This window comes from Delphinus delphis, chromosome 10 (assembly GCF_949987515.2).
Source record: "Delphinus delphis chromosome 10, mDelDel1.2, whole genome shotgun sequence".
Taxonomy (NCBI): domain Eukaryota; kingdom Metazoa; phylum Chordata; class Mammalia; order Artiodactyla; family Delphinidae; genus Delphinus; species Delphinus delphis.
The window spans coordinates 71,074,357-71,088,691 of NC_082692.2; the positions used below are offsets into that span (position 1 = coordinate 71,074,357).

General features: G+C 40.0%; 1 protein-coding gene across 1 annotated transcript in view; it reads right to left on the bottom strand.

Moving 5' to 3' along the window:
• ERC2 (ELKS/RAB6-interacting/CAST family member 2) overlaps nt 1–14,335 on the bottom strand; it is a 750,321-nt gene that overhangs the window by 257,685 nt on the left and 478,301 nt on the right. The window lies entirely within an intron of this gene.

The window sequence follows — 14,335 nt, forward strand, 5'->3', positions numbered from 1 at the left end:
AGTCAAAAATGCTTCTTGAATGCCTACCATGGGTCAACATGGTTCTGGAAACATAAGAGAATCCTATATTCTAGTGAGGGAGATGGACCAAGTCCCATGTGGTCACAGGAAAGACAGCTAGGAAACAAGTGCACAAATAACTGTACATTATTATATTTAGGCTGTGATATGCATGAGGAAGAAACATAAAGTAAGGTTGGGACATAAAGAATGACGAGAACAATGAATTAGAAAGAGCATTCAGAGAAAGGCTCTCTGGGGAGATAACATTTGAGCAGAGACCTGCAAGTAGTAAAGAAGTAAGTCACACACATATCTGAAGAAAGAATGTTCTAGTCAAGGGAACCGCAGGTTCTAAGACCTAAGGGCGGGGCAGGCTTGAGATTGGTGTGCTAGAGTAGTCAGAGAAGGAGCCAGTGGGAGGAGAGGGGTTCCCAGAGAAAGCCAGGGTCAATGGCACAGGGCACTGCAGACTCTGGTAAGGTCTCCAGGGAGCCCTCAAAAGCGTTAAGTGTTGAACAACAATATGACATCATCCTCATCAGCGTCATCGCGGCACCAGCAAACACCTACTCTGTGCTGTGTGCTGTTTTCTAAATGACCACAGTACTAGGAGGTGGGTACTGTCATCACCTGAGATCCAGAAACTTAACCTGCCATATATCACACAGCTAGCAAATGGCAACACCGGGAGTCAACCCAGAAGTCCATGACCTTAACCAGTGTGGTAACAACACATCTTAAAAAAAGCAATCTGCATGATAAAGAGATAAAAGGGTCAAACCACTCAGAGGTGAAGGCAACTAGACTGGGGAGACTGTACCTGCTGATGGAAAAGTCCCTCCAGGGATGTCACTGACTCTCAGAGGATGCTTGTGGAGAGTGAGTGAGTATGCTATTAAATACAAGAGTGGCAAAAAGTAATAAATGATTTTGGATGTAACTAAATTAACAAAATAAACATCATAAGTAGACATCTTGACGATTTTATCCATACCCCTATAAGTTTATATATTCAAACTTGAAAAATTTTTTTCTGAAACGTCTCTTTGAGAAAGAGTAGGTGGCTTTGTAATCAGGGTGGCTTATATTTGGGTATGTATGATAATATTTTCAGATTCATAAATGTTGGAAGTACTCATCAGAAATAGGGAGGGGGCCCAGCCCTCATCCTGGGGACATTTGCAGGAAACCCCAACAAAGCTGCAGGAGCTGCCTTAGGTGAACAAATTCAGGCTGCTTTTGCTTAGAATGTTCATCTGCTGTACTTGTACTGTTGCCTAGTCTAAACTACAAAAAAAATCTCTTTGGGTTGTATTCCGCCATCTCCTAGTACATCTTACATTATGATTATGTCGTCATGGTTATATCTGTCCATTACCTAGGGTGACGAAGAAGCAAGAACCTAGTCTCAGAAACCCAAAAGGTTAGTACAGAGCCTGACACAAATGGCTGTGGAATGAATGAAACTTTCATTTCATCAGCATTTAAAATATAGAGAAATGACCTTATTTTTATATGGTTAAAAAGCTTTAAGAATTAAAAACATTATAGAATCTGTTAAAACTGAAAAGAGGGTTCTCCCTCCTCTTGTAATATATCACCCAGACATCACAGTCCCTAAAGATGCAATTTTAACTACAACCCTGGTCTCAAACATTGGATGGTGGTGATTCCTGTGAGGTGAAACTTAAATCAGGTGAACGAAGCCACAGTCTCGTACGGCCTTAATTCCCCATTTAGGGTACGGGGGTAAATAATTTTGTAAGATGAGTAAAAGGGTAAAGCCCTCATTAAGCCAGGTTAAGAGAGGTGCAGTTCATTCAGAGATTAGAGGCCCATTTACGATCAGACCCAGGCATCCAGGAGACATACATTCAATGTTATATTGTTTAACCGTTAACATTTTTAAATTTGCATTTTCTAGTTTCTCATAAGGATCCTTTCACAGCCAAAAATGTACAACCAAAACAGAAACAAGCCCGCAACTAATGACACAGGGACGCTCTGTGCTTCATTTTCAACCCGTATAATTGATTTTGACAGCATGACAGGAACCTAAAGCACTATATTGCACACCGCCAATGAACTGCTTGAGTAGGAAGAGGGCAAAACTGCATCCAAGTGAGAATTAACAATGGATACCTTAAAAATTCAATTTTATATTTTAAGGCTGGAATAATTTCCATCTCTTCCTCCAAAATATTCTTTATCAAATTTGGATTTGGGGCATAGCATAATGTGAGGTAGCTTATAATCAGAAGTCACAGGGTGAGAGAATGAAATACTACTATGCCTGTCATAAACATTTTTCAAGTTTGCTTCACATCAACGTTTTTAATGAGGTGCAATATTTTAAAACTATATCAGAAGTAGAACTTTCTTGGCCAATCTTTCTAACAGAACTATTTTTTAATCAAGTAGCAGGTGTAAAGCCATTTTAAGATGCCCAGGTGAATTTTTATTCAGCAACATAATAGAATGCTTAATAAAGCATCATTATAGAGTTTGTTCAACCTCAACCTGCAATCAAAGAGCTGACTGCAAAATTCAGCTATCAGCATTGTAAACTGCCTATATCAGCATTTGCCCAGGTTTCATAAAATACTAATTCTTTGCAATGTTAATAGATGTTCAGGGGCGGGGGTGGGGGGATTTCTTTTGTCAAATGGTTTGGAGAAATTTTAAAGAACATTAAACAGTTTTCTTGATCACAGCACTTCTCACTGTCTTTAATATGCTAATATGCACCGTGACTCTGCAAGTGAAGGAGATAGTACCTATTATTTTCCAAAGGCATTTGACAAACTGAACACTTTTTTCTAATAGTATCTCATAGAACTTCACTTTCATAAATGTGTTTGGGAAATGTAAACCTAGATAATATCAACCAGGTTCTTGTCAAATTATTCTCTTTCTATTTTCCCACAGCTCAGTAGGACCCACACAGTTGAGGGGGGGAAATAGCCTCTATTGACATAGTGGCTTATTAAAATTATAGTCTACTTCACAAATAATTACATTTAAAAGCCACATAGCTCCTGCCCTTGAGAAATAAGTCTGTAACCCAAGTAGGTCAATTCTGAGGAGTTCCTGCATTGTTTATCTTGTGTCCAGACTGTCACAGTGCTAATCTTTATCTTATACCAAAAAAGTAACAATTGGTGGATGTATTATTATAACCCACTACTCTAAAGAAAGAAAACAATATTTTAGTGCACCCTACAAAAGTCTTCAAAAAATGGCAGTCCTTGCAATTCAGATGGAAAACAGAATGAGTTCTTCGAAAAAATTATATTTAAAACCACGTATTATACTACAGGACTGGTACTGAAGGAGACGAATTTCCCCCATTTTCCTGGATTCCCAACTCGAAGACACCCCTACCACTGACACGAACGCTCTGTGTGGGCAGCAGCATTGACAGTGGGGCCATGAACTACCCTCTCAGATGGCACTTTTAATTCATCACATGTATGCATCCTTCAGTTAGTCCCAGGACCCCAGGATTTCAGAGTTGAAAGGGCCCTTATCCCAATATAAGCCTCTTGTTTTGTAGACAAAAAAGCAGACTCGGAGAGAACAAAAATCCCTTGCTCAAAGTCACACAGCTAATTATAGACCGAGCCTAGAATAGAATCCGGATCCTCAACTCCCTTGGTACTTTCTTCTCTCGCTCACTCAGACACTAGAAGCCCCACTGCAGAGCTGTGCTACATAAGGCCTTCTGGAGCTTCTGCTGTGGCCCACCAAGTCTGCAGCTACAGAAGCATCCTCATTGTTACCTCTTTCAAACCTTCCATCCCAGAACAAGCAACAGCCCAGGAACACACTCTACTTTACTTACAGAAGCTGCTGCAAATAAGATGCCTGGGAAAAACACCTTCAGTCAGAAGAAAAGATCTTGAGATATTCAAGGGTAAAAGAATGTTATCATACTGATTGTTAAATGCCCAGCAGGTAGCACAGCACCTGGCCCACCAAAGTCCTCAAAAAACATCAGTGGGACTGCTTGCTGAACTGAGGCAACATGAAGGCAGAGCTTTAGATGCTTTTAAGAAGCATTTAAGTCTATCCCATTAATTAAAAGACGTTTAACCAGTACTCTATAAAATCCATGTGAAGCCTCCTTACCCAAGGTTATGTCATCTAACTTTTCTACCTGTTTTTGGAGTAGCCTGACCATTATTTTCACTGTTGCTATAGTTACTGTAGTTGAGACCTGAGGAGAAATGCCAGCTCTTTCTCTTGTTTAACATCACCAAGTCTCAATCTTCTCACCTGTAAAAATGGCTTCAAAGATGGTAGCAATCTGATTTGTTTGTTGGGAAGTTCAAACAAGTCAATGTGTATACAGAGCAATTTGGCCAACTAGGCTTGGTTTTTAACAGCTGCCTGTATTGAGAAAATTATGAAAGCTGGGCGGGCAAGAATCCTGAGATCAGATGTGTTTGTCTGTTGCGGGTGTCAAAGGGGAGAGTGCAACGTACATACTGGATACTTGCTGTAGATGCAGTGGTGCGCTGCCCAGATTCCTCTTCAGGACTGAGGCACTCGCTCCCCAGCTGCCAGGGACATGCCCTCCCTGAGAGCCGCCTTGCCCTCCCCAGGGGTTGTGTGCATCCATTGATTGTTGATGACGGGTTACAAAGGCCCAGCCCTCTCATCTCAACTGGGCTCAACTCCATCCAAACGGCTACCCCAACTCCAGAGGAACTGATAGGAACTGCTGAGGCCTTTGCTGCAACTACATTACAGTTCAGTTTCTTCCCGTGCCCAATCCTGCTTCCCTCCCAACCAACCCCCTGCACATTAATCTCAGATTCTAAATTTCCCAAGGAACTCAACCAAAGACATTATCCTTGGCCTAGTTCACTGCTCAGTAAAAAGTAGCAGCTATCGTTGTTACTGTTGAATTCTCTAAGCAATCCACACTTGTCTTCCATGATAAGAGACTTCCTGAGTCTCTTTATGGGTGACCAGACTCTGTGAATGAGAAAAAGTGGCAAAGATAGAAAAACTTAAACCAATTTTTATTTATCATCTAAAGTATCCTAAGCTTCATAGACAGTTCTCATAGCAATTTTCTTCACTGCCAATTTGCCACTTCTTTATTTACTCTATTTTAAAAACATAAGAGAGAACAGGAGAAGACAGAATATCTTGTTTATAAAATATGCATAAAGCTTAGCTTATTGTGAGGGGTAATTTTATGTTGTCTTAGACAGTCAATCTAAAATCCAGCACTGAGGGAGCACAGGCCTGATCTTTGGACCTTTGGGTTAATGGTTCAAATCCTACTAAAGGCAGATGTATCTTATGGAACCAGAGGTCTGCACAAACAGCATTGGACAAGAATGCAGAAGGCCTGGGATCTGGTCTTCCTTTGGCCAATAACTCCTTCTGGGATCTTGGGCAGGTCGTTTGCCTTTGCTGGGCCCTACTTTCCTCATCAGCAAAACAAGGGGCTTGTATTAAACAAAGTCTATGGTCCTTTCTAGTAAGAAAAACTTATGATGGCTTAACCTTGCAGGGTTTTTTCAGGCAACATAAATAAGAAGTGAGGGAGAGTGTAATACCAGAGAAGAAATTAAAAATGTCATAAATCCAGATCACCAACTTCCCAAACACGTATTACAGGAGAGACTATTAAGTGAATAGGAACAAGATTTTAGAGTTGTATTTTCTTTCTGCAAGATTTCCATCTAAATCATTGCCCATGTCATTGATTGTCATTTCCATAATCTGGAGTGTTTGAATATATAGCTTAGCAATGCTTTGGACAAGCTGTAAGTCAAAGTTAACATTTTTTTAAATTAACCATGCCCAGGTCTCCACGTCGGCCAGCGATGGTCTGAAATACCAACATCTATCAGAAAGAGGTTATTGATGTCAGGGTGACATGCACTGTGATCTGTAGGTGCTCCCATAACTAACCCCTGGTAGCCATATCTCAGGGTAAGCCTGCCATAATTACCCTGGCCAGGAAGAGCTGGTTTAACTGGACTGGCTTTTTTTTTTTTTTTTTTTTTTTGCGGTACACGGGCCTCTCACTATTGGGGCCTCTCCCGTCACGGAGCACAGGCTCCGGAAGCGCAGGCTCAGCGGCCATGGCTCATGGGCCCAGCCGCTCCGCGGCATGTGGGACCCTCCCGGACCGGGGCACAAACCCGTGTCCCCTGCATCGGCAGGCGGACTCTCAACCACTGCGCCACCAGGGAAGCCCTGGACTGGCTTTTTTGATGCATGCTGAACACGATTGCCCCTAGGGATTACCAAATCCCAGAATCCCACGTGCGCGAGTTATTATGTAAATTCTACCTTTGAAAAAATAGTAAGGTGTGCTATCAGAACTTTTTTCTTCTTCCAGTCCCCTTGCCTTCAAAGTGTAGGTTCTTCAGTAATGCCTTCATTGTGTCTACTTTGAAAATTATACTGCACATGGTATGGATTCAAGCAGAATAGAAGAAAAACATACTCCCAAGTACACACCTTAAAAATCTTACTTCTCAGTGGCTTTTAAAGCATGATTTCTGGTTCACAAACTTTCACCTGGGAAAGGAATATCACCCCATGAAAACACTTTGAGAAGCACACAGGGCTCTAGCTGAGCTGCCTTATTCTTATTATTGGCTAACTTGATCACCAGCAGTGATTTTAATAAACATATAAAAATGACGTCTCCAGTTTACAGCCCAAACCTCACCTCAAAATAAACCCAGAGGTCAAAGTTAAACAGAGGAAAAGCAGACTCTACAAAGCAAGCCCCCCTCTCCCTAGAGCTGAAGCACACCCTTCCTTTGGCACATCTATGTCTGCGTCTAATTCTCACTGGAGATCATACTAGGATGCAGGTTGCCTTCCCCTTATCAATTTGTATTTCTGGGACCAAAGGCACAAAAATGGGATAATATTTTAAAAAGTCTCATCCTCCTAAGGAACCTCCACCTAAATGAATAAGATTATCAGATCATTCTAGCAAGATTTCTTTTTCCAGCCCCCATCCCCTCAAGCTTTGTTATTCCAGACCATTCAAGACGCTACTCCCATTTTAACAGTGATTTCATCTGACAAATATGTTGCATTTCATTCTGCAGGATCTTCTGTCTTTGACAAACATCCACTTTGCTGAGAACTGCCGAAGAGGCACAAATGGAGCGAAACATGAAAACCCTGCAGCAAAGAATAATGAACTCCACTCTGTCTCCAGGGGGTAATTTAGTAGGTAGATTAGGCAACACTTGATTAAGGGTAAACCTCTCTTTTCCACAGAAATATATTGTGTTTGTACAGAGGGGCTATATGAAGTGGAGGATTAGGTCACAAATCCTCAGGAAAAAGCAGAAGACATTTCTCAGAAGAAATATGCAAGTTACTGCACGTCTGGAAAAACAAGTAATACTTTATTGGGAGGAAAGAAGAAAAACTCCACATACAACAGTTTTATTTACATGATTTCACTTGGCTTCTTGGAGCATTTGTAACAAATGGTTAGCTCCCAAATACATTGCACAGGATGCCTTGTCACCCCTGACAGTCTATGAGTTACTACAAAGAGTAACTGACTTCAACTCAAGGCTACTAGAAACTGATTGTCAAATAAGATTTTCTGAGAATGCCTACAGGGACCTGCTACAACAAAAGTCATTTTTTGGCTCGTGGGGGATTATAGTGTGAAAGAAAAACAAATGTCAAAATAAATCCCCAAGAAAAGAAAGCACTTCTGTACTAACCGGCAGTCCCCCTCGCCAATGTTCTGTGTCCTCCACAGACCTGCAAATACTTGAGTATTTCTCATCGTCTGAAACCATGAACAGATTTGGAAATGTTGGATGAAGCTCAGTCCACATGTCAACAACACGATGGAATTTATCCGTAATTTAATGGAACTTCCCAATCTCTACCCATCAAGGTAGAAAATCACAAGACAAAAGAAATAAAACACCTCAGAGTATTAAAAAAAATCATATTAAGTTCTAATGAAAATTCGAACAAATGTGGATTTTTCTTTTAAACCTATGTTAGGATGACTTTTCTCATCTTTCCATATGTTGAACAAGACGGCTGAAATGGAGCCTTCCTAAATCACTCTACACCATGCCAACAGAACAGCCATGGAAAACTAGGAACTAAATAATCATATTTTGACAATGATGAATCTCTTAACTCTGCTGGTCAGGTTTCTTCCAATGGCAGTAGTTAGAAGTGTACCATAACACATGAACATAGATCACAGTTACAGTAACAATTTTAAGCTTAGGGAATTGAACTTAACTCAGTGACTTAGAGAGATGAACGTATAGATATGAGGCTTAAAAACTGCTGCTTAAAACATACGTGTCCCTCTGTGAAGAAAAAGCTTAGCAAAGCTTGGGAACTTCATAAAGAACTATATGTTTTGCTGAAATCTATGCATTTTTGAGGTTTATGTTGTTTGTTACACTCCCTCTGTTAGCCGATTCCAACTCTAATTGGAGGAGCAAAGTAAAGGAAGTCCCATTGGAAAAAAGATATGGATGCACAGAGCTACACAAATTGAAAAATAAAATTGTCTTTCTAGGTTTTTTTTTATTTTTTAGAACTTTACTAAAAGGACAAGAACAAATGGGAACATTCATTTGCTTTTTAAACTGATCACACTTGCGTTTAACCACTGGCAGAGAAGAAACTTTACAGTTCCCTGGGAACCTATAATTTGGAAACGGAAGCATACAAGAACAGACTTTAGTTTTCAAGCAATAAATTGAAGAGAATTCTGCAGACATACAACAGAAAAGAAGCATAAAATATTGGCGCATGTATTTCTTAGAATGTTAGTTCATTAACTCGATAAAAGCTGCACAGGGAAAAATGCAGCCAAAATCTACAAAGATGTCCACTGGGACTTCAAATTGGCATATTTACTCAGCAAGAAATAGCTAGAGGTCGGCGGGTGGGGAATGCACCCCATTCTGGTAATGACGATTTAGGGTGAATCTTCAGCAAAACACCTTGTTGAAAAATGTTCATGTGGGCTCTAGTGGGACACACAGAAGCCCAAAGCCCCAAGGCCAGTCATAAATATTATGCTCTATAATCTGTGTCCTGGGAAACAGTTCTAAAGAATTATACAAGAAAATCATGATCTTTCACATCTTACTTTCACACACAATTCAACACAAACTTGAAAAATGTTTTAATCTTTCCTCCTATTGCCCAAAATGGTTTTTTAATACTTTATCGGAAACTTTCATTTACTGGTGTGTGCTCTATATCTGTATTACTCATCAGTGTAAAATAATTGCAAAGTATTTGTTGGGTGATACTCCCAATGGTCACTGTCTTCTATGTTTAAAAGCTCATTATCAGTCTCTCTGGGAGAAAGCTCTAATAACTGAATGCCACACACATCAGGTACTATGCTAGGCTCTTTCATAAACCTCATCTTATTTAACCCACCCATGGACGAAGAGAGTGTAATCCCCACTTACAGATGAAAAAAGTGAGGGTCAGAGAGATTCTCTGCCTTACTCAAGGTCCTGAGCTAAAAATAATAAGGGCCACTATTGGAACACTGGACAGTTCAGCTCCATGGGTCTTTATCTTTCCCTTCCTGCTCTCTTTGCCAATTCTCAAAAAAAATTTTTTTAGAACTTAAATTAAGAACACTCTCTATTCCTATAGATTGTGGGTATTCCTCTGGGGAACAATAACTCAAGCTACTCAAGGTATTTTCTGACAAAAAAAAACCTCACACAAACACGCTGAACTGCCATCTGTCTTTGATGGGTCAAGCTGATCTAGCTAGGGTGCACTCTTAGTCTCTTTATTTATACCACGTGAAACCAGTGGGATCAGAGCATGAGGTTGTGCAACAGAGGCTGCAAACCAATGGTCAATTCACCAGCACGTGCTTCACTGGACCCATAGAGTGCTTTAAAAAATTGAACCAATTTTCTCAACTCCATGGATTTCACATAAAAATTCACATTTTATGACAGACAGAAGGTCCCTCGACCCTACGCCCACCTTTGTGGCAACATCCAGCCAAAGCTTAGTGGTTCCAACTCCTTTCGATGAGGCATGGGCTCTTGAGTTCCCTCAGTCTCCTTCACTCTCAATTACATTCATAAACTAAGGCCACTGCAGCTGTAATTTTTCATTATATTTATGTTATTGTTTTTCCTATAATAGAGGAATGTTTCTCCAAATCTTATCTCTTTTAACAGATTGAGTGACTGGTCTCAATTCTTCACCCTTCCTTGTATCTACTTCTTTACAATGTTCTCTTCATGGACAGAGTACACTTCCCCAATCCTTGACTATTAGCTTATACATGTGTCTTGAAGTGGGGTGAAAAATCATAATGTTAAAGACTAGGCCTTATGAGGCCTAGCATGTTTTTGCTTACCATCTTGTGCCTCTGCTACTGTCATCAGAAGAGTTTCCCTTGGGTTGCTGATGCCCCTACAGCCTGAGTCTCGGACTAAACACATGTGGAACAGAGCTGCCCTGGCCACCCACAGACCTGAGTGAGAAGCAGACGTGCCCACACTAGGCCACCCTGGAGCAACTGAGCTACTCTGTCCACCTAAAAATCTGTGAGAATAACTACTAATGCTTTAAAGTCAATGAGTTTGGGGGTAATTTGCTACACAGCATTATTATGGCAATTGCTGATACATCTCTACCAAAAAAAAAAAAAAAAAATACAAGCTGAAAGAACCAGACGTCATAAATTTTCTTACATGCAAACCTGTTTCTTACTTATATGAACAGCTTGGACCCTGAAGGCATTTGAGTTTGCAATTCCTGACATAAAACTATAAACTTAGGAACTAAAGATGGGTGAGTTTGTGAAACGTTTCTTCGCATTACTATATTTCTAAGTTTGAATGAAATGGCCCAGTTTTTGCCTACATCCTGGTTTGGACAATAAATAACATGGTCACTCTATCTACATTCAAATTTGTCTCCAATTTTCATACCAACTGGATGAATCTCTTTGATCTCTCTTTGGAGCCTAAGTGAACAGCTATTATTATTGCAGGCAGTACTTTACCTGAGATTTTTCTGGATGTAATACCTATTTGGTTGGTTGAAATCATGAAGTCAGGATGTCCAACCATTACAAAATGCTGGTGTAGAATCAATCACATTTAGTAAGTTTCAATCCCACATCTACCAACCAGTCAACCAACCAACCAACCAAACCAGATCCCAGTTGACTGATACTTAAAGGGATTAATAGGCTAACTTATAAACAGGAAGTACTTAAAACAACAGCAATACTGAAAAATCACGTGCCCCCAGAAAGGAAAGTTCTGTCTTCAGAAGGCAGTAATTACTGCATCTGAGTACATCTGCTTAACAATCCAGGAAAGTGGGAGTTTCACTCTCGATTAACCTTAACCAGAGACATTTTCATCAAAATTAATCGTGATTACTTTTTATTGCATTTCAAATGCTATCCTTTATTTGGGGTGGTCAGGAATGCAACTAAGCAATTCCAGACCATGCTATCTTTTATGAATATGCCTATGAGGTAGTTATCAAGGCCCCTTATGAAAATACTGCTATACAAAAGTTCATGGGCCAAAACAAGACATTAATTTCCATAACTAGATGTGTCCTTAGAAAAGAAAAAATTACTATGTATAGAAAAAACAAAAACTTTGATGCTCAGTGCATATCGGAGTAGGACTATATAAATACCCACGCATGTAATAAATATTCTAAAAAATGTTTCTTTTATCTTTTCCTTGTTACTATAATAACAGTTCATCATTAACACTTATTTTGACCATAGCATATGCCAAGTACAGTTCTAAATTCTTTATATGCATTGACTCTTTAATCCTCCCAATAACTCTGGAGTAGATTCAATTATTATTCTCATTTTACAGATGAGGAAATGGAGGCTTAGGCAAGTTAAGTAACCTGCTCAAGGACACTCAGCTAGTAAATTTTAAAGCTTGAATCCCAGGCACTCTAGCTCCAGAGTCAGCTAAGAAAGGTAACAACAACACTTAACTTCACTGCCACCATGGCCAGTTGGTCTATTATGTTTTGTGCTCTGACTGTACCTTGCTCTCTGCAGCCTCTGTACTTTCTCTGATAGTTCTCCTGGCCGGTGAGCCTTCTCTACTGCTCTGTTCCTTCCATGTCAAACTTATTCACCTCCAATCCCATCTATCGCATGAAGTCTCTCTGCCACTCCACAGTTTTCTTACCTTCCTCTCTTAATTCTCCAGAACTCTCACTATTTGAAGACAGTCAGATCTGGATTTCGGTCCTGACTTTGCCACTTACTAGCTAAATAATTTTGGGCAAGTTACTTACCCTCTAACGGCCTTCCTCTTCTCATATATCAAATGGTAGTGAATATACCCCTTATTATGGTTATAGTGGATCTCTGTGATTTTATCTGCCTAGCACCTGTTCTGAACAGAACTCCTCTCTTTCTTGTGGGAGATCACCTGTCCTCAATCTCAGCTCAGCAGATTTGGGTGAGGTTAACCCTTTCCCCCCAGGTTCCAGGTAATCATATAACTTGATCCTGGCCTGGCCAATTTATTTATTCTATCGGCCTTTGAATTTTTGCTAGAATTACTCAGAAAGATCCTTTCTCCTCCCCCTGTGGTGGCTGCACTTACAGAATGTAGGCTGGCTGCTGGTGGCCATAGTTGGCATCACTGTGGACAGCCTTCCTGAGACTCAAGGCAACAAAGAGCAAAGCATGCCTGTGAGTAGAATGAAGACAGATTCCTGATGCCATTGCTTGAATATCTGCATGTAGTCAGACCTGAATTCCTCTCCTGGCCTTTTCAGTTTATTAAGCCAACAGATTCCCCCCAACTTTTTTTTTTTTTTTTTTTTTTTTTGCTTAGTTCAAGTTGTTGTGTTCCTGTCACTTGGAAATAAGACTCCCAACTAACCCAGTTGACATAAGAATTTAATAGGTGCTATAAAGTACATAGCACAGTACACAGCACACTGAAAATTCAATAAATGGTACCCGCTACTGTTATTGTTCCTCTACATTAGTTTCTTGAAGGCAGGAAGACCTTAAGTCAGATCTATGTCCACCCCTTACTAGGATGCCACTTCATAACTTTTCTGAGACTCTGGTATTACCTTATATAAAATTGCCAGCATTATTGGTGAGGAATAAATAAGAATACATGTCTGACAAGGCAACAAAATTCTGCAAATTTTAGTTATTATTATCTCAGTTTGTAGGCTCTAATATAACATCTCATAAGATTCATGGGAGAATTAACAACCAAAACCCTGGGTGTCAAAAACATTGAGGAAGCCATGGATTCAAATAAACTACCAGTCCATCTTAAGATGATCTCAGGAGTGAAAAAAGGACCTGATGCTACTATCATGCTATCCAAATCAGGCATCGATGTAAAGGGGCTTCACTGACACCATTAAGGCACCTCCAGGACACAGAGAAAAAAGAAACTAATACTGACTAAGTAAGCACCGTGGGCCATGTTCTGTGCAAGACATTTCCTTGGATTTCCTACTCTGGAATAATTATTTATTTCTCTTTTGGTCAATTAAAAAAATGAATTATGAGTACATATTGAAATTATCTAACTTCTTCTATCTCCAAGGAGGAAACCTAATATATAACTAGAGAAAGACACTAATTAATAAGCAGAATTTAACATGAACTCTGGCCAACTCGAACTTGAACTGCTCTGTTTAAAGGCACACTGGAATACATAAAGGGACTTCAAAGCAAATGCCCTGTTTTAGCTTGAATGTTTTATTGAACACATGGGGAGAGCTCTTTTGCCAAAAACAGGGACGGTTAATGAGGAAAAATTGGTGTTTTCCATCAGCCGGTTGGTTTCCGAGATAGGCCATCCATTCAGAGATAACTATATTCCACAGAAAAGACAGAATAATGATCACAGCCTTGGAGTTTTGAACAAAACAAAACCAGTTCTGTAAACTGTCTGAAGTCAGTTTAATGCATCCTCTTCCAAACACTTTCTGTGATAATACTCATACATTTCCCTTCTGACACCAAAACGAGTTCAATATAATTCTAAAAGGAAGACATGTCTGTTTGAAGCTTCTTGCCAAATCTATAACTGCAGCCCTTGCCTTTTAAGGTGAGGTACAGGAACCAAGAGACTGTGTGTAGCATTAGTAGTCTCCACTGTAGCCAGCCTTTCTTGGGCACTATTTTGAAAATGATGCTTTGAACTCGGAAAGACCTATTGGGCTCCCTGGGAGTACACTGTTAGTGCTGGACTCAGAGCAAAGGCAAGTCCACCATTTCCATGCATATTTTCCCACAGCAAGGAGTATATGTTGGAGGGAGTCAATCTCC